We start from the raw sequence: 22,425 nt of genomic DNA on the forward strand, positions 1-22,425 counted from the left end.
TTCTGCCGAGAAGACGGTCTGTATTAACTTCTGGCGCTACACAGAGTTTCTCCCACCGTCCTTACGACTCGGTCCCGTTGCTCTCCCAATCGTGGAGACAACCAAATTTTTAGGCCTTACATTTGACAGGAAACTTAGCTGGTCTCCACATGTGTCATATTTGGCCGCCCGTTGTACCCGTTCTTTAAATGTCCTCCGTGTTCTCAGTGGTATGTCGTGGGGAGCGGATCGAACCGTCCTACTTCGTCTATATCGGTCGATCGTCCGCTCCAAGCTGGATTATGGGAGCTTCGTATACTCCTCTGCACGGCCATCCATCTTACGCCGCCTCAACTCCATACAACATCGGGGTTTACGACTTGCGATCGGAGCATTTTATACTAGTCCCGTAGAGAGTCTTCATGCTGACGCTGGCGAATTGCCACTCACCTACCGGCGCGATATACTGCTTTGTCGGTATGCCTGTCGGCTACTGTCAATGCCCGACCACCCGTCTTATCGTTCTTTTTTTGACGACTCTCTTGACCGTCAATACGGGTTGTATGTCTCTGCCCTGCTACCCCCTGGAGTTCGCTTTCGTCGCCTCCTTCAACACCTTAATTTTTCACTCCCTGCAACCTTTCGAGTGGGCGAGAGCCACACGCCACCTTGGCTCCAGGCTCAGGTCCGCGTTCACCTTGACCTCAGCTCGCTCCCAAAAGAGGTTACCCCCGGTTCGGTCTACCACTCCCGTTTTTTGGAACTTCGTTCGAAGTTCATCAACATGACTTTCATTTATACAGATGGCTCTAAGACCAATGACGGGGTCGGGTGTTCCTTTATTGTCGGGGCACAAAGTTTCAAATACCGGCTCCATGGCCATTGTTCGGTCTTCACAGCTGAGCTCTTTGCCCTCTACCAGGCTGTTCTTTACATCTGCCGCCACCGACATTCTCCTTATGTCATCTGCTCCGATTCCCTGAGCGCCATCCAGAGCCTCAGTGATCCGTACCCGGTTCACCCTTTCGTACACCGGATCCAACGCTCTTTCCAGCAGCTGGTGGACGTCGGTTCTCCGGTTAGCTTTATGTGGGTTCCTGGCCATGTCGGTATCCCTGGGACCGAAGCTGCAGATGCCGCGGCCAAGGCTGCGGTCCTCCAGCCTCGGACAGCTTCTTGTTGTGTCCCTTAGTCCGATTTTAGCAGGGTCATTTGTCGGCGCATTTTATCGCTGTGGCATGCCGATTGGGCTGCACTTACAGACAACAAGCTTCGGGCCTTAAAACCTCTTCCCGTGGCTTGGACGTCCTCCTCACGCCCTTCTCGGCGGGAGGAGGTAGTTTTGGCCCGGTTAAGAATTGGACGCTGCCGGTTCAGCCATCGCCATCTGCTGACGGCTGCGCCGGCGCCGTTCTGCCCATGTGGGCACTTGCTGACGGTTCGACACATTTTAATTTCCTGTCCAGATTTTAACACACTGCGCCTAGATCTTAACCTGCCACGTATTTTCGATGCCATTTTAGCGGATGACCCACGAGCAGCTGCTCGTGTTCTTCGTTTTATCAATTTGACAAACCTCGCTAAGGACATTTGATGATGCTGTTTTTTAATCCTATGCCTGTCAGTCTGTCTTTTATCGTGTTTTCCCTTTTAGTTGTTGTTGTCAACTTGTGCCTCGCGGTGCATTCTTAGAGTAGTCAGGGCGCTAATGACCACTGAAGTTGTGCGCCCTAAAACCACAAAAAAAAAAAAAAACCACTGTTGCGCCAATCTTGTGGGCGGCTGGTCTGGGTGGTGCCACCTGACCCACGTCGTAGTGTTCTACGCCTTCCGTGAACCATTCTGCTCACACCATTTGCATTGCTGAAACACTTCGTCCCACACGAGCAGCAATTTCCCCGATCGACGCATCCATTCTCTCTGAGGTCCATTACCTTTGATCTGCAGCGACAACGATTGCCGCAGGCAGATCTTGCCGGTACGTGGTGTTGCGCCGCGATATTGCTGTTGTCCTTGAACTGTAGGGGCGATATGGTTCAAGTGCTTACCATTTCTGCAGAACGTACTAACGGTACATGTCCTGTGACTATAAACGTGCTATCTCCAGTCACTGAAGGTGTTCTGTTTTTTTTTTTTTTTTTTCTGAAACATGATGTTTCCGAAGTGACGGTCAGTATTCAGCGATGTGACAGGAATGATGATTCCAAACAAAAAATGGCTCTGAGCACTATGGGACTTAACTTCTGAGGTCATCAGTCCCCTAGATCTTAGAACTACTTAAACCTAACTAACCTAAGGACATCACACACATCCATGCCCGAAGCAGGATTCGAACCTGCGACCGTAGCGGCGGCGCGGTTCCAGAGTGAAGCGCCTAGAACCGCTTGGCCACCATTCCAAACAAAAAAAGTCATGTAAACAAGGACTGTAAAACGCATACTCGCATACCTTAAGAGCTGCGAGCAGTTCTTGATCTTCGATGTTGTGAAACGAATCTGTTCTACTGCAGGCTTTGTGCTTTCCATATTTTGGGAAGTGGTAGTATGGAAAAAAAAAAAAAAAACAAGAAAAGAGAATGTGCAGTAAAAATGTGCTCTAAAGTGCCACCTTAAGAGCTGTTCGCTACCGTGAAACGTGTCCTCTATCGAATAAGTGCTCATCGCTCTTAAAAAATGCATTTTAGTGCCCACGTTTACCAGACATTTTTTCTAGATGTAGTCCATACTGCCACCTCTGAAAGTTCCTAACCTTATATCTTACCAACAAGAGTTCCGGCACACGTATTCCACTGTCAGAGGTTGTATAATTTTTGGGGTACAGCCATCATACTCGGCTATAAAAAGCTCGTCATAGAGAAGGCAGAAGTGACACGATGACGTAATGTTGTGTGACGTACCGGTGACAGATGATTTCTTCAGTACGGGTATCAGGAGGAAGACCGCCGAAACTGGCTGCTGAAAGGAAATTTATTTTTTTTCTAAAATGACAGTTCCTCGCTCAGACTTTCCTACAGCCTCAAGATAACGGTTTCACGACCTACGTGCTGTTTTCTGCGCAGGGGGCAACCGCCTCAGAAGACTGCAGGTTGGTGAGCTCGAGCATTCCACTCGGGGCGGTGGGGGGCGACGGGACCGGGCGCCTCGCGCGTACCGCAGTCTCGGTGCAAGTGAGGTCAGTGAGGCGTCGTCTGCGGCAGCACAGAGCAGGTATGAGGGAGAGAAATGTTTTTGAGGGAAGACGTTTATCGTACGCACGAATATACCTCGCTCCCACTCTGTTTTTCAACTTGCCATACGTGGCATCGCTGGTGGGGGTACTCGTCCAAGTCGAAGTGCTTTAGAAATATGAGGTTAGATTTGATTAGCGAGAACTGTGAACTGTAACCGACCAGCGAACTATATAAGGTCTGTGATTCGTGTGAACTGTAAAGGACCAGAGAACTAAATGAGGAACTGTGATAAGTAGGCTCTGAACTGTGTTTGAACCGTTTTTGAACTTCAGTTAAATTATAATATCCAATGCCGCAAAATCAAATTTTCCGTTGCAATGAAAGTAGTAGCGGTAAATGAGGACTGATAAGTGCGGAAACGGAACGAGCCAGTAGCCCTCGTTGGACAGTTTGAGGGCATCATTCCTGAAAACATGACTGTACAGCAAAAAATCGAAATTGTGGCCACTAGTTTAGAAACAGAAGCAAACTCGTGGCGAACAAAAGGGTGAGTAACACATATAGACTCAAAACAGAGCGAGAGGTAAAGTATCTGTGGACAGAAAGTTTGAAGGTGGAAAAGTCATTATACCACAAATGGATAGGAGAAAGGCACTAGAAGGTCCAGCACCGAAGTTCCTTGGCGTCAAGATATCAATAAACATGGACCTCACAGGCAGCTTCTGTCAGAGGCAGCTAGCAAAAAATGGTCATGCATATACTGCATTCCTCTGCGCGAGACAAAGCTATCAATTCGGTTCTAAGAAGCATTATAGCGGGAAAGATTATATGGTTGAATCTGAGCAAGTTGTAAATGAAGTGATTCATTTTATTACGGAAATACCGCCACAACAATTATTACTTGAAATGTCGATAAATGACATGAGCAAACGTTATGAATACTAACCTCGGGGGGCAATAACATTCTTTGTATTGCTAGGTAAGGGAAGATTACCACCTGCCCGAGTTAACTGACAGCATACTTCATTTCCTTTTCCTGCTGTTTGTTCTTTCCCTTCTTTCATTCAGAACTACATCTGTCTTCTTTAACACTCTTCACTATCAAGGTTAAGATCACCGAATTTTCTTACAATGTATATGAGAACAAAGAGACAAGCTATGACAAAAACATAAAGTCATCCAGCAGAATAAACATGTGCATAACACGGGTGAAAGGCAGGCATCTCCTGGTATTACGTGGATAGGCCCGAGTATACGGAGAGTAGGATTACGCATACATCATCAAGGGAACACAGTTTATAGTTACAAGAAGGCGCCAGGACCATCTTAACACACATAGAGCACGTAGGGGAACAATTTCTAAATATTTACAACAACGATACACAAATCCTTCCGCCTGAAAACGTTTTAAGAACAAGAAAGCAAGACGAGGGCTATTATATATAATACACATGAAATAATGTATAAAAATAAGCTGAAGGCTGCAGAAGAAGAGGACGACGACAATGAGGTAAGTGAATATGATAATGTACGATAGCCGAAATTCTGGTGGCAAAAATAATGTTGTGCTTGAGATGATGTACAGATTGTGTCAATATAGACATATCGTTACTCTTTAGTATGGATTGAAACGGCAAATTGGTTTCCGCTGTAATGATCTATGATACAGTGAAATGCCGGGAATAGTTCTGCGAAAGAGGTTTATACGAGGGTAAGTCAATTATTATCCGCAAAGTAGTTATAAAATTTTATTGTAATCAAATAGGAATCATTTTTCGACATAGTCTCCTTGCGTTTCGACGTACTCGGTCGCTCGTTGTACAAGCAAGCACCCTGACGCCATCGTGAAGGAAGGCTCTCGGCTGAGCTGCGAGCCGGGAGTGCGCCACGCCACGCCGCGCCGCGCCGCCTCTCTCGCCGCTCCGTCCCAGGCAAATCGACGGCCCCTCGACGCCTGTTTGAGTGGACCAAACAAGTGACAGTCACAAGGGGGCAAGATTGGGACTATATGGAGGATGATCCAGTACTTCAGATTTGAGTTTCTGAAGCGCTTCAACAGTGTGGGCCGGGGATTCTCGTGCAGCAATCCTCGGCGTTTGCTTCGAATTGCAGGCTTCAGCTTGGCAGTAAGCATCTCACACGCTGTTTATTGTTGCGGCCCTTTCCCCATAATGTTCCACTGCGTCCCGAAAAACAGTAAGCATCAGTTTTCCTGAGGACGGTTGGGTCTTCAACTTTTTCTTGCACGGCGAATTTGAATGTTTCCATTCCATACTCTGCCGTTTACTCTTCGGCTCGTAATGATGGATCCATGTTTCGCCACCAGTAATGATCCTGTCTAAGAAGTTGCCCCCTTCATTACTATAGTGATCCAGATGTTTTTTGCAGATGTCCAAGCGCGTTTGTTTGTCCAATTGTATGAGTTGTTTTGGGACCCATCTTGCACAAACTTTATGAAACCCAAGTCTGTTGTGGATGATTTCGTAGGCAGAACCGTGACTAATTTGCAGACGATGTGTCACTTCGTCAATAGTTAATCATCTGTCTTAGAGAATCATTTCACGTGAACGTTCTACGGTTTCTTCATTTGTGGCGGTAAACGGTCGTCCGGCTCCTTCATCGTGCGTAACACTAGTGCGAACATTTCGGAAACAATCCATTCGTAGAGACTCCGTTGTCGCAAAACACTGTTGCCGTACTGTACCGGAAGTCTTCGATGAATTTCGGCCCCTGATACGCCTTCCGACCACAAAAAACGGATCACTAAAAGTTGCTCTTCTTTGGTGCAAATAGACAGCGGAGCAGCCACGATTAACAGCACGGCAGCTATCACGAAACTAACCTAGCAGCTTGAAAAGTGCAAAGATATAACAACAAATAAACAAAGCATGCGTCATCTACGTAAAACGACAGTACTACCAAAGTAAACAAAAATATAACTAAATTGCGGATAATAATTGACTTACCTTCGTAGTAAATGGAGAGTTATGGTTATTAGGCGGCAGGAAAGTCTGACAATTATTTGCAAAGAGAGAAAAGAGGTACCTGGAGAGTTGTAGATTTGATGACAGAAAAGTTAGCCTATTATTTAGATACAGAGAGAAAGAGAAGCTTGGTTGTTAGACGGCAGGAAAGTCGGCCAATCATTTATGAAGAGTGACGGAGGAAAGGCGAAAGGGCGACGTGTTAGTCGGCCGTTAAGGAGTGTTTGCAGCCGAAGTGGTTTCCGCCAACTGTTTTACGAAGCACGATGGAGTAAACATACTGTCGAATTAGGACACAACACTGACTTGGAAATCTCTTGAAAGACATAAACGTAGTAAATAATGTTTAAATAGATGGCAACGTATTAAGGAGGATACACAATAATGCCACACACTGGCTTTAAATTGTGAAAGGAATTGGAATAAAGGTTTACCTAAGAATAATATAATTAGCCCCTACGTATTACAAAGTCACTTAATGCTCGTATATGAAAGTCAGTAGAAAGAATACAGTCATTAGATGAAAAGATTTCCACTAGTACGTTTTGTAGCACCAATGAGACTGATATACAGATGGAATGTTACTGTTTGATAAATGAGTGTCTGTGCATTATGCTTGAAGCAAGATTCTAAGATAGGGTGACCAAATTATTTTCAGTGAAAACCGGGACACATTCACCCAGGTGCCAATGGACACCTCATTCCATATGTACCCAGGTTTCTTAATTTTAAATATTAATGTTTTGTTGACACATTTTGTTACCCGATTATTATAACTAATAAGATGATACAAAAGATTCATATAATCTAGATTATCTGTATAATTAATGACATTTAATAAACGTACACAGTAATAAAAAAATGTATTATGATTTTACAAAATTTTACAGCCATTCAACTTTTAATCAATTAATATTAACATGAGCTTTAATATTACTGAGCACTTGTAGATGGAATTGACTGTCCTTGGAGAAAAGGGTATTTTTCACTGGCTCCAGCCTTCATGATCATGTCTTTGTTCTTTGAGACACAATCCATTTTTAGTTGTACAGGATCTGCAGGATTGCTTCAAGATAGTCCACCTCCATTCTGTTTGTTTCATCAGTCCACTGGATATTCATGAACGAAAATATTCTTTCCACATTGGCATTATGGGCTGGTATTGCAAATAAATACCTTGCAATTATTACCAACTCAGAGTAATGCTGACGACAGTCACAACTTTTAAAAAAACTCACCCACTTCTCATGACATTCCAATGGTGGTTTTTTTTCATCATTCCACTTGTGAAGACTTTCTTCAACAAAATTTGTCAGTATGCCGAACTGATCAAAGAGAATGGAATCATCGATTTCAGTCTCTTTACTTTTCAAATAAGAAACTGTCTCTTCAACACTTTCCCATTTTGACACTCTCTTCAGTAACATCCAATCAAACACCGGCGATGAGGGTAAATATGAGGCGCTCCACTTGCTAAGATATTCTACACAAGTGTCATAAAACTTGTTAACTTTCCCTAAAACTCCTTTCCGCTGCTTCTGATACTTCTGCTCTTTTAAGGACAGATTTAACATTAAAATAAATGAACTGCTGTTCTCCCCTCTTAGTAACTGTTTCCAGAGTATTTTTCAGAACATTTACCTCTATTACACTTTTCGTGCTTCCCTCAATTTCCTTTATCCCATGCTGCAAAGTGCTAAGCTGACTGTGAATGAACCATAAGTAGGCTTCACTTAAAGGGTTACTGAAAAACTGAACCAATGTTTTGGGGGCTTTGTCTTCATTTACGAAGAACTCTTTTAACGGTTCAAACAGGCGGATTACTCTTTCAACTGCTGGAAACAGTGATAACCAGCGAGTTTTCGAGTGACACATTACATTCATATATTCAGTTCCCACATAATCACAGAACTCCTTAAGTCTCTCCGTTCTAACAGTATATATGTAAAAGTGTGAATATACCTTCATGACGATAGTTTCAACATCACAGCTTAAACTGTCAGCAGATGTCTGCACGCTATTGTGTAAAACATGTGAAGGGCATCCAATGCCTTCAATGTTTTCATGCACTGTTGCCTTTAATTTGGTAAATACGTTGCATTTGCCTTGTCTTTTTAAACCACCAAAGTTCGTGTTGATGTTGTCTCCACAAAATGCCACACATTTATTTTTCTCAAGATCAAACATTTCGATAGTATTCATACAAAGTCTTGAAATTTCGTCAGATGTTTCATTAGGTAGGGAACTCACCTTCAAAAGTTTGGTCTGAATTCCCTGATTAATATCGAAAAACTGAACAACAAACGGAAATATTTTAGTGGCCTTATGATTGTTGGCATCAGTGGATATCTCGTAGAAAGAAGACTTTTTGATGTATTCAAGGCTTTCCCCTACACTCTGGGGAGCAATAACTCCTTTCACTAAGGCTGACACTTTAGTTCTTGCTGGACTAAACTTTTTTGCAATGGAAGAATCATCAAACATAATGCTGTTAAGTTTATTAGTACAACCACTAGATCTATAAGTTTGGTGATGTTTCACCGTGTGGTAGGCTAGTGTAAGCTCGGCTGCTCGAACTTTCGTCTCTTCACTTGACTGATGTTTCACAACATAATTTTGTAGAGTCTTACTGCAGCTCGGTGCACTGTATCTGTTAATGTGTTTCTTTGACCTGATGTGATCAACTATGTCGGAACGTCCACCATGACTTATACTAATAAAACAGTTACATACGGAACACTCTGCTTCGTAATCATAACGACATTTCTTAATGAAATTCCATTCCTTGGAATAACAGTCACTGAACTTGGAGGCACGTTTCGGCATTACGTTTCACAGTACTGCAGCAATAATACCACTAACATGAGAAAAAACTATTGAAGTTTATCTGACAATGAGTGTGTGAGTAAGTGGCGCGACAATCGGACGGTTTCATAGCTCTGTTACAATAATACAAGTTACTACTTGTTGGCCAAAGTACCGCTCAAAGTAAATTATTGCCTGAGTGTATCAATACTGATACTGCGATTACTAGTATGGGACAATGGAGATTTTAGACAAATAAGCTAAAATATATTAATTTCTTGTTTTTTATTTCCTTTAATATAGCGAAATCCCAAAAATTTGAGAAAGTTTCGCGAAATGTATTTAAAAACTGAATTCCGGGACTTTTGAGCGTCCCGAAACAAATTTTCGGGACACCGGAACGCAGGGATGAAAACCGGGACAATCCCGGTTTTCCGGGACGTTTGGTCACCCTGTTGTAAGAGGTTCTCTCGATGTAACTGTGAATCACAATTGTGAGCCTCCGGAGGTAAGATTCTAGCGCAGCAGGTGACGCCGGCTATCGGTGTGAATGGTTCAGATGGCTCTGAGCACTATGGGACTCAACATCTGTGGTCATCAGTCCCCTAGAACTTAGAACTACTTAAACCTAACTAACCTAAGGACATCACAGACATCCATGCCCCAGGGAGGATTCGAACCTGCGACCGTAGCAGTCGCGCGGGCAGCGTGAATCATTAGCGAAGCAAGTCTGTAGCAACAGATGGTGCGAGCAAGCGTAGACCTCTCAAGGAGTGCGAAACGCAATACCACAGCTGTGGCCACAACAAAAACGTCGATGAACCACTGTCGTAGTACGATGTAAGCAGTGGCATCGTTTATAAACACCCAAAATCAGAACAAAACATTACGTATTACGTATTTACATTGTAATAGTGCATGAAAACAAGTTTATTTAAAATATGTTTAGAACTATTAGGAAACTAATTTAAGGCATTTTCAATTGTTTCATGTAATTGTGCTGAAGCTCTGTGCTTAGGTTTGAGATGGAAGAATGGACTGACAGTTCTTCCATTCAATACCATTCTGGTAACTTTGGAGAGCTATGCAACGCAAGACTACATCGTGGACAACAGAATCATCATTGTGAGTTGCTGCTGTGGGCTGCTAGCATATGTCCCGCTGAAAGGTGTGAGTGTAATGTTTATTCATCTCAACGTATTTGTGAAAGGTATGGGTGTTTTATTTGGAACCATGTGAAATGGACATCTTTATGACACGTTCAAACATAAAGTCACTGAAGAACGGAATGGTGCGGACGCAATAGTAAGAAAAAGTGTGAAGTATGTTTCATCGTCAATAAAATTCTTCTGGTTTTGAAGCCGCATGTTGTTGTTGTGGTCTTCAGTCCAGAGACTAGTTTGATGCAGCTCTTCATGCGCAATTTTCTTCATCTCCCAGTACCTACTGCAACCTCCATCCTTGTGAACCGCTTAGTGTATTCATCTCGTGCTCTCCCTCTACGATTTTTACCCTCCGCGCTGTCCTCCAATACCACACTTGTGATCCCTTGATGCCTCAGAATATGTGCTACCAATCGATCCCTTCTTCTAGTCGTGACACAAATTTCTCCCCAATTCTATTCAGTACTTCCTCATTAGTTATATGATCTACCCATCTAATCTTCAGCATTCTTCTGTAGCACCACATTTCGAAAGCTTATGTTCACTTTTTGTCTAAACTATTTATCCACGTTTCACTTCCATACATGGCTACACTCCATACTTTCAGAAAAGACTTCCTGACACTTAAATCTATACTTGATTTTAACACATTTCTCTTCTTCAGAAACGCTTTCCTTGCCATTGCCAGTCTACATTTTATATCCTCTCTACTTCGACCATCATTAGTTATTTTGCACCTCAAATAGCAAAACTCATTTACTACTTTAAACGTCTCATTTCCTAATCTAATTCCCTCAGCATCACCCGATTTAATTCGACTACATTCCATTATCCTCGTTTTGCTTTTGTTGATGTTCATCTTACATCCTGCTTTCAAGACACTGTCCATTCCGTTCAGCCGCATTGTCAACTATAAAATTCCGACGTTTCGGCGACTGTTGCAAGGCGTCTTTCTCAGGGTGTATTGGTAACGACTGACTGTGACAACGGCCGCGGAAGCATACGTTTATGTTTCATCGAACTGAAAGGACGGCAACGCGCCGATAGTAAGTGTGTAGCAGTGTGAGTTGTTGAAAAATATTTTGTTGAAGTTAATGGACGCAGTGTGTCGATAGTAGTGGTTAGCAGTTGGTCAGCGTGACAGCAGTGAGTAACAATGTAATGCTTCGCGAGAAATATTTTGTTGAAATTAATGCACAGCAATGCGCCAATAGTAGCTTAACAGTAGTATGACATTTCTGATTCATCGGAAATTGGTTAGCAGTTAATGGACTGCTATAGAGTATTCTAGTAGAAATGATAGACAGTTGGAAAGAGACTACTAACAGCATAAAGGTGCAGAATAATGATTATTTGAAAATATTTACTATTTCAAAAATAATGTGAATAGTATAGAAAGTGTAACTAAAGATTAATGATTTTGGGATATAAGCTTAAATACGAATTTATTGAGGGCAAAAGTTAGTTTTTTCTAATAGCAAAATAATTAAATCTACGATTATATAAGTTGATTAATAATCTGAGAACGAAAAATTATGATGTAAATTTAGCTATCAAGTGATGTATTTCGTTGGAGAGACGAAAGAGAAAAGCTCTCAAGCAGGTGGTGGTAATCTTTTGGCTCATCAGAGTATATTGACAGGCGCCGCAGCCTCTAACTCTGTCGCTCTGCAGAGTCGTTGGATAACGTTTCCGTATCCCACACTCACTGCCCCGTACAAGTTCTAGAAGTCTGTAACGGGAATTTGCGAACACTCTGTATACTTTCCTTACCGCGTCACGTGCCCGCTCTGCATTTAGTTTTGCGGTGGGCAGTGGCCATAATATCTTACGTCATCTTACGCGTGTGTGGATACGGTCGTAGATTTCAGTAAAACTATACTGACGAAAAACTTGGAAATTTAGGCCTACTAGTGTGTGGCCAGCAGACTCACGCTGAGCTGGTAAGCAGCCGGACGCACTGCACACGTGAACACCACGGCACGGGCTCCCGGCGCGCCACGCCGCCTCCCCCTCCTCTTATCGGCATCACGCGCTAGCTATCTCGACTCGCTTCCCGCCCAGTTGTAATCCGCAGCTATTGTTGCTGTTGTTTTCTGTACAGCAAAATCGCCACCTGAAATACCATTGACGTCAATGCACTTATCAGACTTTGCAACATCAAAGATGAAGTGGGCGTTCAGTAGCAGCTGATCAACGTCCGTTGTGACTAGGCCGCTGGCCGGCTAGGGGGGAGGGGGAGTTCGGATCCGTCCAGGCCCACATCTTCTGTGAACATTGCGCCCACAGGTGTTCGGTACGGCGCAGCGAACTTTTCGACACTGCGGATGGAGTTTAACGTTTCGAGAACCCTTCACGTTCTCCGATTCCTCGTAGCCGCGTGTCGCTGGAAACACGTTGCTGCGATCTCGGTGAATTCTCGTTCCTCCGCTTCGAAGCGTTCCGTGTGCAGCGTCACCGCGACGGGCTATAACGGTCTACTCTTAGCCACGCCATCTGTTTCTTCGTAAATTTTTTTTCCCGTCAAACTGAAACTGCGCAGTAACCGTTCGTTGTACATTTTTGACATGGCTATCGCATCTTCGAAAACACCGTTTCTGAGTACGTTACGACGATTCGAAAATGGGTCTCGGCCCGAAACTAGCCATCGAGTGATTCAAAAAGTAAAATTCGCAACTTTGGGCTGGATTCTTGTTGTACCGGAACGGATATAAGTTGACGTGAGCCTGTCTCTAAGAAGATCACCGAAGCGAACGTCGAATTTTCTCGAAAATTACTTCTACGGGCTGAGAAAGGGGACTCTCCATAAAGAGGGAAACTTTCTTACAATTATGCTTCTCAAATAAATATTTTTTTTTCTTTTTTCCACTATACGCATAGTCAACATACCATATTTACGTAAAAGAGTCAAATTCTTATGTACGCAGTATTTTCCTGCTGGCAACAGTAGGCTCTTACTGGAACATTTTCCATAACTTACGCTACCTGTAGACAATGTGCACATCAGAAATCAATCCCACTAAAAATCGCTTGTTGTAAGATTGACGTAGTTTTTTTAGTAGCCTTCATTGTCCCATCTTAAGCAATCGTCTTACTTTTCCAGTTACTCGTTCTTAAAATTTAGATTTCCAGATTCCTCCATCTAAAATGTATTTCTTTCAAAGATCCAGTGTTACGTTTAATAGACTTCATTTTTCAAATGGTTCAAATGGCTCTGAGCACTATGGGACTTAACTTCTGAGGTCATCAGTCCCCTAGAACTTAGGACTACTTAAACCTAACTAACCTAAGGACATCACACACATCCATGCCCGAGGGAGGATTCGAACCTGTGACTGTAGCGGTCGCGTGGTTCCAGACTGAATCGCCTAGAACCGCTCGGCCAATCCGGCCGGCACTTCATTTTTCCAAAAATATGTGTACTTTCGTTATAACAATATGTTCAACAAAAATTAACAATGTAGTAATTATTCGAATTAGAAAATCCCACTTTTTAGAAAATTCTTACCGAATTTTGACAATACCCACGAATGTGGTAACTCCCCTGTCATAAAATGATACCTGTTATTTTCCCATTTTCCAGTTATGCAGTTTTTGCGTAAACAAATTTACTTCGCTGGCTTTTTCCAACTTTTTATCTCCCACTAGTTCATCGTTTTGTGTTATAATTTAACATTTTGTATATAATTATACATACTTTATCATTTTGTAGTTTCTACAGTACGTGTGTCTGTAAACAGGCGTTTGATTTTTTTAATTATAAATTTCTTTTTTTGAAAACTAGCTTCTGTGTTACTGGGTCTGTGTATAAACAACTTATCTGCTACCAGTCATGATTTTCTTTCAATCATATTTTACACGATGCGCTTCAGTTAGTGATTCCCATTTTCACGTGTGCATTTCGCTGTACTATCCCATTTTTATGCAATGTTTCCGGAGTGTGAGGTTCTGCTTTGTTCTGCAATGTATAATAAACGCGCAATTCTTAGTTAGTCATTGATTTTTGCATGTAGTCAGTGCCGTAATTTGGAAAAACTTGAACTTACAGGTTTCTTGAAGTCCATTTGTGCAGCCTCGCACACGAAAGTTGTTTGTGATGTTTGATATGCACAAATGGTCCATAAGAAACCTGTAAGTACAAGTTCTTCCAAATTTCGACACTGACTACATATGAAAATCGATAAGTAACTAAAAATTGCGCGTTTATTATACATTGCAGTAAGATCAGCAGAACAAACCAGAATCCCACACATCGAAAATGTGACATAAAAATGCCACAGAACAAAGAAATACAAACCTGAAAATGGCAAGCTCTTTTTTTTCATAATATGCATTTTAACCTTGAGCTGCTTGTTTGTCCCATTATTCGTTATTAACCATCATCCAGGAGGCAGGGTACAACACTTTAGTTAAAAGCATCCCGTATTCCTTTGAAGCTGACCATAATCGAAATTATACAGTGAAATTGTACAAACATCTGACATAATTTCTCTTAGAATACTTTTTTTTACATGTCATTTGACTGTCAGTATTCTAAGGTGAATTATGTCAGGTATTTGTACAGTTTCACTGGATAACTTCGATACTCATAAGCTTCAAAGGAATATGGGACGCTTTTAAGTAATCTGTTGTACCTTGCATCCTGGAACATGGTTAATAACGAATAACGGGACAAATAAACAGCTGAGACTTAAAATACATTTTATAAAGTAGTACTTTATGGTTGCTGAACCTCATCTTATGGAAACGCTATACTGGGAATCATTTCCCGAAACGACTCGCGTAAGAAAATAAAAGAAAATCGTGGCTAGTAACAGAAATGTTATTTGTAAATAAACAGGTGTCATGTACAAAGCAACAAGGAATTCTCACGTACACTATGTGATCAAAAGTATCCGGACACGTGGCTGAAATGGCGCCCTCCATCGGTAACGCTGGACTGCAGTACGGTGTTGGCCCGCCCTTTGACTTGATGACAGCTTCCACTCTGCAGGCATATGTTCAGTCAGCCTATTCTGTCATAGTACTTGCAGTGGATCCTGATGCAGTCTGGAATTCCTGTGTCATGGTCTGGATAGATGTCTGCCTATTACACATTACGACCCTCTTCAACTGTCGGCGGTCTCTGTCAGTCAACAGACGAGGTCGGCCTGTAGGCTTTTGTGCTATACGTGACCTTTCACGTTTCCACTTCACTATCACACCGGAAACAGTGAACCTAGGGATGTTTAGGAGTGTGGAAATCTCGCGTACAGACGTATGACACACGTGACACCCAATCACCTGATCACGTTCGAAGTCCGTGAGTTCCACGGAACGCTCCATTCTGCTCTCTCTCGATGTCTAATGACTACTGAGGTCCCTGATATGGAGTACCTGGCACAATACAGCTAATATGAAAAACGTATGTTTTTGGGGGTGGCCGGATACTGTAAGTCAGCCAGGGAGCAGCAGTGAAGCCGCAAACCTCTGCTGTTCCGTATCATGTATCACCGAACATTGCGCCAGCGCAAGGAGCCGAATGTATGTATCACCGTGACTCTGTACGGTACTCTCAGACTTGTATTCAGCAACTACAACGTGATGATGTAAGTCGATTATTGCCACCTGTGGGCTCTGTACACCTCCTTCCAGCAGGGGATCTGTGGTACCAATACTGACGCCGGTGCGTGCTAGCAAAGCCCGCAGTAGGAATGAGTTTAGTACTCACCATTAAACCGCCGACTGCTGAAGAATCGAACCTCGCATGTGTAAAACAACTCCGAAGTTCTGTTTGCTTCACAAATGAATATATCTAATGTTAAGCACGTTGAAAGGTGGCTACACTGAGCCACAGCGCCAGAGATCGCGCCAGAGAGTATTGTTCCGCCGCCTCCACTGGCAGTGATTATTGAGACGTAGCGGCAAGCAGTTCTTGCGGAGAAGTTGTGGTGGACACTGCTTGTCGCTGAAGTTGGAGTGAGATGGGGTAGTAGTGAGTGTTTGTTCCATGTTTTATCCAGCTATTTGATGGGAGAGATAGCAGATGTTATTCTTATGGAGACATTGTAATGATCAGAGTGCATTTCGTCAATATAAATTAAGGTAACAAACTACTTTTATTTTTCTCTCTCATTATTTCAGTGACCTAAATAATGCATCATTACAGGTTCAGTCAACAAAGCATCTGGCTTGTGTTCTTGTATTAGAGTGTAATTTTGGTTTTCTTGCACAATTATAGTATTTCTAATTTTCTTTTATCACGTCAGTTTAATTGGTATTTAAAAATTCATGTCTTGTTGAAGAAGAACCGTGCCAGATGTGCGTTGAGTCATACTACCACATACAGAACAGCTACACTTGTGTTTGTAGTTTCGTAGGTTTTATAGTTGCTGGGGACTTAATTAATTAATTGTGCTAACAGAAATTTTCTTACATTCTTTGTTGTCATTCTAGGCAGTCAGATTGCGTACTAATACTAGTCAGGGCCAGCCGTTTACGAAACAGCGTAATCGGACATACAGCGACAGAAAATTAAAAAGTATTTGCATTGCATTCTTATATCATTATTTTAATTAAGCCCCCATGCACGTGGCGACCGCTGCTTCGGATCGTCCCTTGGAATTCTTCTGATTGTAAAAATAGTAGACAGTAGTATTATAGTAGTAATTTGTAGTTTAGTAATTGTAGTCTATTTTGCATGTGTAGGTTTGGTTATTGTCATTCTTCTAATGGTATTTTCTTTTTTTAGAATTTGATTTGTTGTCTTGTATACGCGTTTGACGATTTAGTGCAATTATTTCAATTGTTCGTCAATCGTGTTCGAGGGAAACATTTCGAGTGAATGGTATTGTTGGACATAAGGAGGCATTGTGTGTAATTTTCGTACAGTGACGAGTTTTGTATGTTTTGTAAATGATTACGTGATCAACGAAAAAGGCAAAAATGATGAATAGTGAGAAGGACGAAATTGTTAACATGGCGAACTCGCCAACACAGGAGAACAGTGTGATGAATAATGATGTGGAAAACAATGTAATAAGTCGGGAAAATGGTCCGGAACCATTTCAAAATTTTTCTCAATCAGTAAATTCGCAGAATACGAGATTAACGATAGAAGATTCTGAAATAGTATCGAACACAGATAGCTTTACAGCTACGACAATGGAAGCTGGTTTTGCGGGAAATGTTAGGGGCGAAAAGAATTTTGAAACAGTTAACATGGAGCAGTTGATGAGTGCAATATTAAATTTGGGATCTCGGTTAGACTCACAAAAGGGAACAATGGAAGCACGGTTAGACTCACTGGGATCACAAATGGGAACAATGGAAACACGGTTTGGATCTGAATTAAAAACAGAGATGGGAACTTTGGAAACACTGTTAGACTCATGAATAGGGACATGTTTCAAAAATATGAAAGATGAATTAAAGAAAGAAATCAGAGAAGAAGTACAATTTTGAATGCTCACAATAATAGATTAATTGCAGTAGAAATCAGACAAAAGGAACAGGATAGAGAACAGGAAGAAAGAGATCGCGTGATAGTACAGAAATTTTCAGAGTTAAATTTACAATGTGCAAACGATAAGGAAGAAATATTTGAGAGAATCGAGGAATCCGTACCAAATGACAGAATAAATAACCTAACACAACAATGTGAACAGTTAACTACCAAATGTGTTAATACTGAAACCCGATTCGCGACACTTACGGAAGACGTAAATAAACAGAAAGAACAAATAGGTGATTTATCGGAAATAGTTGAGGAGATTTCAGACAAATTGACAAGTCTTAGTTTAAATGGGGACAGAGATTCAGATGATACAGCACCATTGCCATTTGCAGAAACCGAAGAGTACCAGAACATAAATAAGCATGTTGAAAATCAGGGAAAATTTAATGAACGCGTTAAAAGGGAAGTTGAGGCATTACGAAAGCAAGTCAAACAGATCGAAGGCGAAATCGTAGGAAAAGATAGCAGAAGAAATTTAGAATCACGGATAGCAGAGGGCTTTGAAGAAAATAATTTGTTTCATTTACGGGATGCAACAAGAGATCGCCAGGCGCGCGAACTTGACAATAATCGACATTGGGACTGGGACAGACGCGGTAGGTCTTTGTCGCCACGAGGCGAAAACTTTGACTATAAACACTTTTTGTCTGTTCGGAAATTTAAGATCTTCCGCAATTCTAAGAATGACATACATCCATGTTCATGGTTAGACCAATTTATGTACGCACTTCCACAAAATTGGCCACTAAGTCACAAACTGGAATTTATGTGTGGATATTTAGAAAACGAACCGGCGACGCGGATGCGCGCACTCATTAGAGATTGAAATAATCTGAATGACTTTTATCATGCATTTCTATCGGCATATTGGTCCGAAAACACGCAAGATAGAGTCAAACATAGTCTTATTATGCAGCGTAATTTCAAACAGTCTGAGTTCCGCACGCCGGCAGAATATTTTGAAGACATGATTCGAAAGAATCAGTTCCTTTCCAACCCTTACAGCCCGACTGAATTAATTCGCATTTGTTTAACCAAGCTGCCAATATCCATAAGACAAATTGCTTTAGCCGGACGATGTAAAGACGACATTGAGACTTTTAAGACTTTGTTGCAAGAACTTGAGTATGACAACGACGACGGGACTTCTTGTAACTTTTTCAGTAACAGTATTTAGAATAGATTTTCAGAGAAAAGAGATAGTGATCGGAACGGGCGTTATATGGGTAATTTAAACAATGACAGACGTAACAGACAGGACAATAGATACCAGCCTTATGATAATAACAGACGTTCTAACAGAAATTACACAGACAATTATAATAACGGTAATTCGTACCGGAATGATCAATCATACGGAAACAGTAATCGGTATCACCAAGACAGAAATTATTCATGCAGTAATAGAAATTCTTACTACAGAAATAATCAGGGTAGTAGATACAACAATAATTTCAGAAGTGACAGTCGAAGTTACACAAGAAGTAGTTATGTAGACAGACAGGAAAACAGAAATTTTAATAACAGACGCAACCAAGAATTTGTATCTAACAGACAGGAGGGACCTAATTGGCATCCTCCACGTGACAGAACTTCAGAGAGACAAGTGCAAATCGTAGAATGGATCCGCGAAACGACGCGAATAATCAAAGACGTGACGCAAACAATCGACAATGACTATCAGCTTCGGCTTCTGGCAGCAATATAGACGGTTCAGAAAGTAATGACACTACGGCTTTACACTACGTTCGCCTGGAAGACATGAGACATGAGACATTTTGTTAGACGAAAAGGAAAATAATGTAGACGCATTTTTACATCCTGTTATTGAAGTATGTGTGGGTAAGAATAATTTCACTGCAGTTTTAGATTCTGGGAGCCCATTGGACGTCATTAGTGAATCAGTTTTTCGTATATGTGAAAGAACTGTTGCCTGTCCTGTGTTACCTATTTCTAAAACTACAATTCGAGGAGCGATTTCTGGAAAAGGTGTAGAAGTTAAACAACAGACCAACTTAAATTTCAATTGTCAAGGATACGAATTTTCTGCTAATTTTATTATTTTCCATTACTCAGTACACAAATTATATTAGGTACGGAGTTTCTTAACGCACATAAAGCAATTCTGAACTTTAAAGAAGGAAGTGTGAATTTGACTGTTGCCGGAATGCCGAAATGTTTGAAATTTTTCGAGTGTTTAACAAGATCTGAGTCAGATACAAAATGTTTAAGGTTTCTTACTTCTGATGTTTTCGTTGAGCATTATGACGACAATGTGTTTATTCATGACAATGACAATAGATACAGAGACGCGATGGATGATATAATTAATAGCGAAGAATTAATTAATGAAAAGGTTAAGAAAGCTGAAGTGCCAGATGACGTTGCAAGAGAAGAGCTGCACCAAATTTTGACTTCACATGCTACAGTGTTTAGTCATCACACGGGAACTATACAAGGCTTACAATATTTATTTAAAGTAAAAGAACACACACCATTTCGCGGGAAAACGTACGCTATTCCTTTGGCTTACAGAGACAAGGATAAGAATGAACTTCAGTACATGTTAGATCAGGGCATTATTGAGCCTGCAGTCAGTCCTTATACTAGCCCATTACACGTTGTTCTTAAAAAGGATGGGTCAATTCGTTTGGTTCTGGATTCCAGAAAGATAAATAATATCATCATTCCTGAAACTGACCGTCCACAAAATTTAGATGAACTTCAACATTTTCATGGAATTAAAGTTTTATCCACGAATGATATGCGCGCAAGTTTTTGCCAAATAGAACTCCACCCTGATTGTTGAAAATATACTGCCTTTTTAGCCTTTGGTAACTGTTACCAGTTTCGGAAATTACCGTTTGGACTTACTGTATCTTCAGCAGCATTCATTCGTAGCCTAAATGATATTTTACCTGTTTATCTTCGTGACAATATTACTTCATATGTTGACGACATTCTTATTGCTAAACGTTCTTGGAGTGAGCACAACAAAATTTTGGATTCATTGTTACGTATCTTTGCAAGAGTTGGCATTACAGTAAACTTGGAAAAATCTGAATTTGGTCGTTCTCAGGTGAAATTTCTCGGTCACATTATTTCTACAGAAGGTATTCGTCCTGATCCAGAAAAACTTGACGCTATTCGTAATTATGCTGTTCCTACCACAAAACGTGATGTTCGTAGTTTCCTTGGTGTCTGTAATTTTCTTAGACGCTTTGTTAGATTGGATGATTTGGCCACACCTCGTTTATGTGAACTATCTGGAAAGAAATCTAATTGGTGTTGGGATGAGGAAGCTCAGTCAGAATTTGAACAACTTCGTGATGCTTTAGTTGCTGCTCCACTTCTTTCACACCCGGATTTATCTAAAGATTTTTGTTTGGCAACGGACTCATCATACAAAGGGCTAGGTGCACATTTATTTCAAGAGATAGAAGAAAACGGCGTTGTAGTACAAAAGACTATTGCATTTGGAAGTCGTGTTCTCTCGAAATCAGAAAAGAATTATTCGATTACGGAACTTGAAGCTTTGGCTGTTGTTTGGACTTTTACAAAATTTCGCACGTTTTTGTTGGGCAGACATACTAAGGTTTACACCGATCATCGAGCTCTGGAGTTTCTTATGTCGACAAAATTAACTCATGGCAGATTGTCACGATGGGCGTTGTACCTGCAGGAATTTGATTTTAGTATTGTTTACATACAGGGTTCTTCAAATATTGTTGCTGATGCTTTATCACGTGCACCTATGGGTTTGAAACAAAGTGCTGAAGAGGACTGCAAGGAAAACAATTATTGTTTGATGTATATTCAAGGTGTTGCGTTTGAGAACTTTATTTCGTCTTCGCTCCAGGACATCGCTAAGGAGCAAAATAAGGATCCAATCTGGAAGGACATTAAGGAGAATTGGAGGAGAAAGGAAAGCGTAGCGATTAGACAGCATTATTTAATTCGCAATGGCATTCTTTTCAAACGAAAATCGGTCGACAACTCTGTTTGGTTAGTTTGTATTCCTGATGAGTGGGTTAATAAGCTGATTTGGTATACGCATTTCAGTTATGCACACTTTGGTCCCAGAAAATGCTTTTATAATTTGCGAGAAAATTGCTACTTCAGTAATATGGAAAAACGTATTCGATCTGTTCTTGCCAAATGCAAATTATGTCAAAAGGCTAAGCCGCCAACAATTTCTCATAGAGCACCGTTGTTTCCTATCATTCCAGCGAAATTAAAGGACATGGCTGCAGTTGATTTGTTCGGTCCAGTGGTTCGTTCTACTAATGGTTTTGCGTACATTTTCGTAGCAGTGGAGTTGACATCAAAATATGTGTGTTTTACACCGTTACGTAAAGCAACAGCTCGTTTTTCATTAACCATTTTCTTAAAGAAGTTGGTCATGTTGATAAGGTTATATCAGATAATGGATCACAGTTTCATTCTAAAATTTGGCTTCGTACTCTACGGCGTCGTAAAATTAAACCAATCTTCATTTCACTTTTTCACCCTCAATCTAACGCTTCAGAGAGATGAATGAAGGAAATCAATAAATTGTGTCGTCTTTATTGTCATCAGAATTACAGAACGTTGGATCAGTATCTTCATATTTTTCAAAACATTCTGAATGAACTTCCTAATGATTCAACTTCTTTACCGCCTATACTGATATTAAAAAACAAAGCACCGACAAATCGCATTTCTGAAATCGTTCCTTTTCCGCCTTCACGGAAACTGCGGCATTCTGAAGTTGTCAACCTGGCTCTACAAAATATTGCATCTAGGGCTGCTAGAAGAGAGAAATCAGCTAAGCGTCCTGGTCGTTTAAAA

This window comes from Schistocerca cancellata, chromosome 12, assembly GCF_023864275.1.
Source record: "Schistocerca cancellata isolate TAMUIC-IGC-003103 chromosome 12, iqSchCanc2.1, whole genome shotgun sequence".
Classification (NCBI taxonomy): domain Eukaryota; kingdom Metazoa; phylum Arthropoda; class Insecta; order Orthoptera; family Acrididae; genus Schistocerca; species Schistocerca cancellata.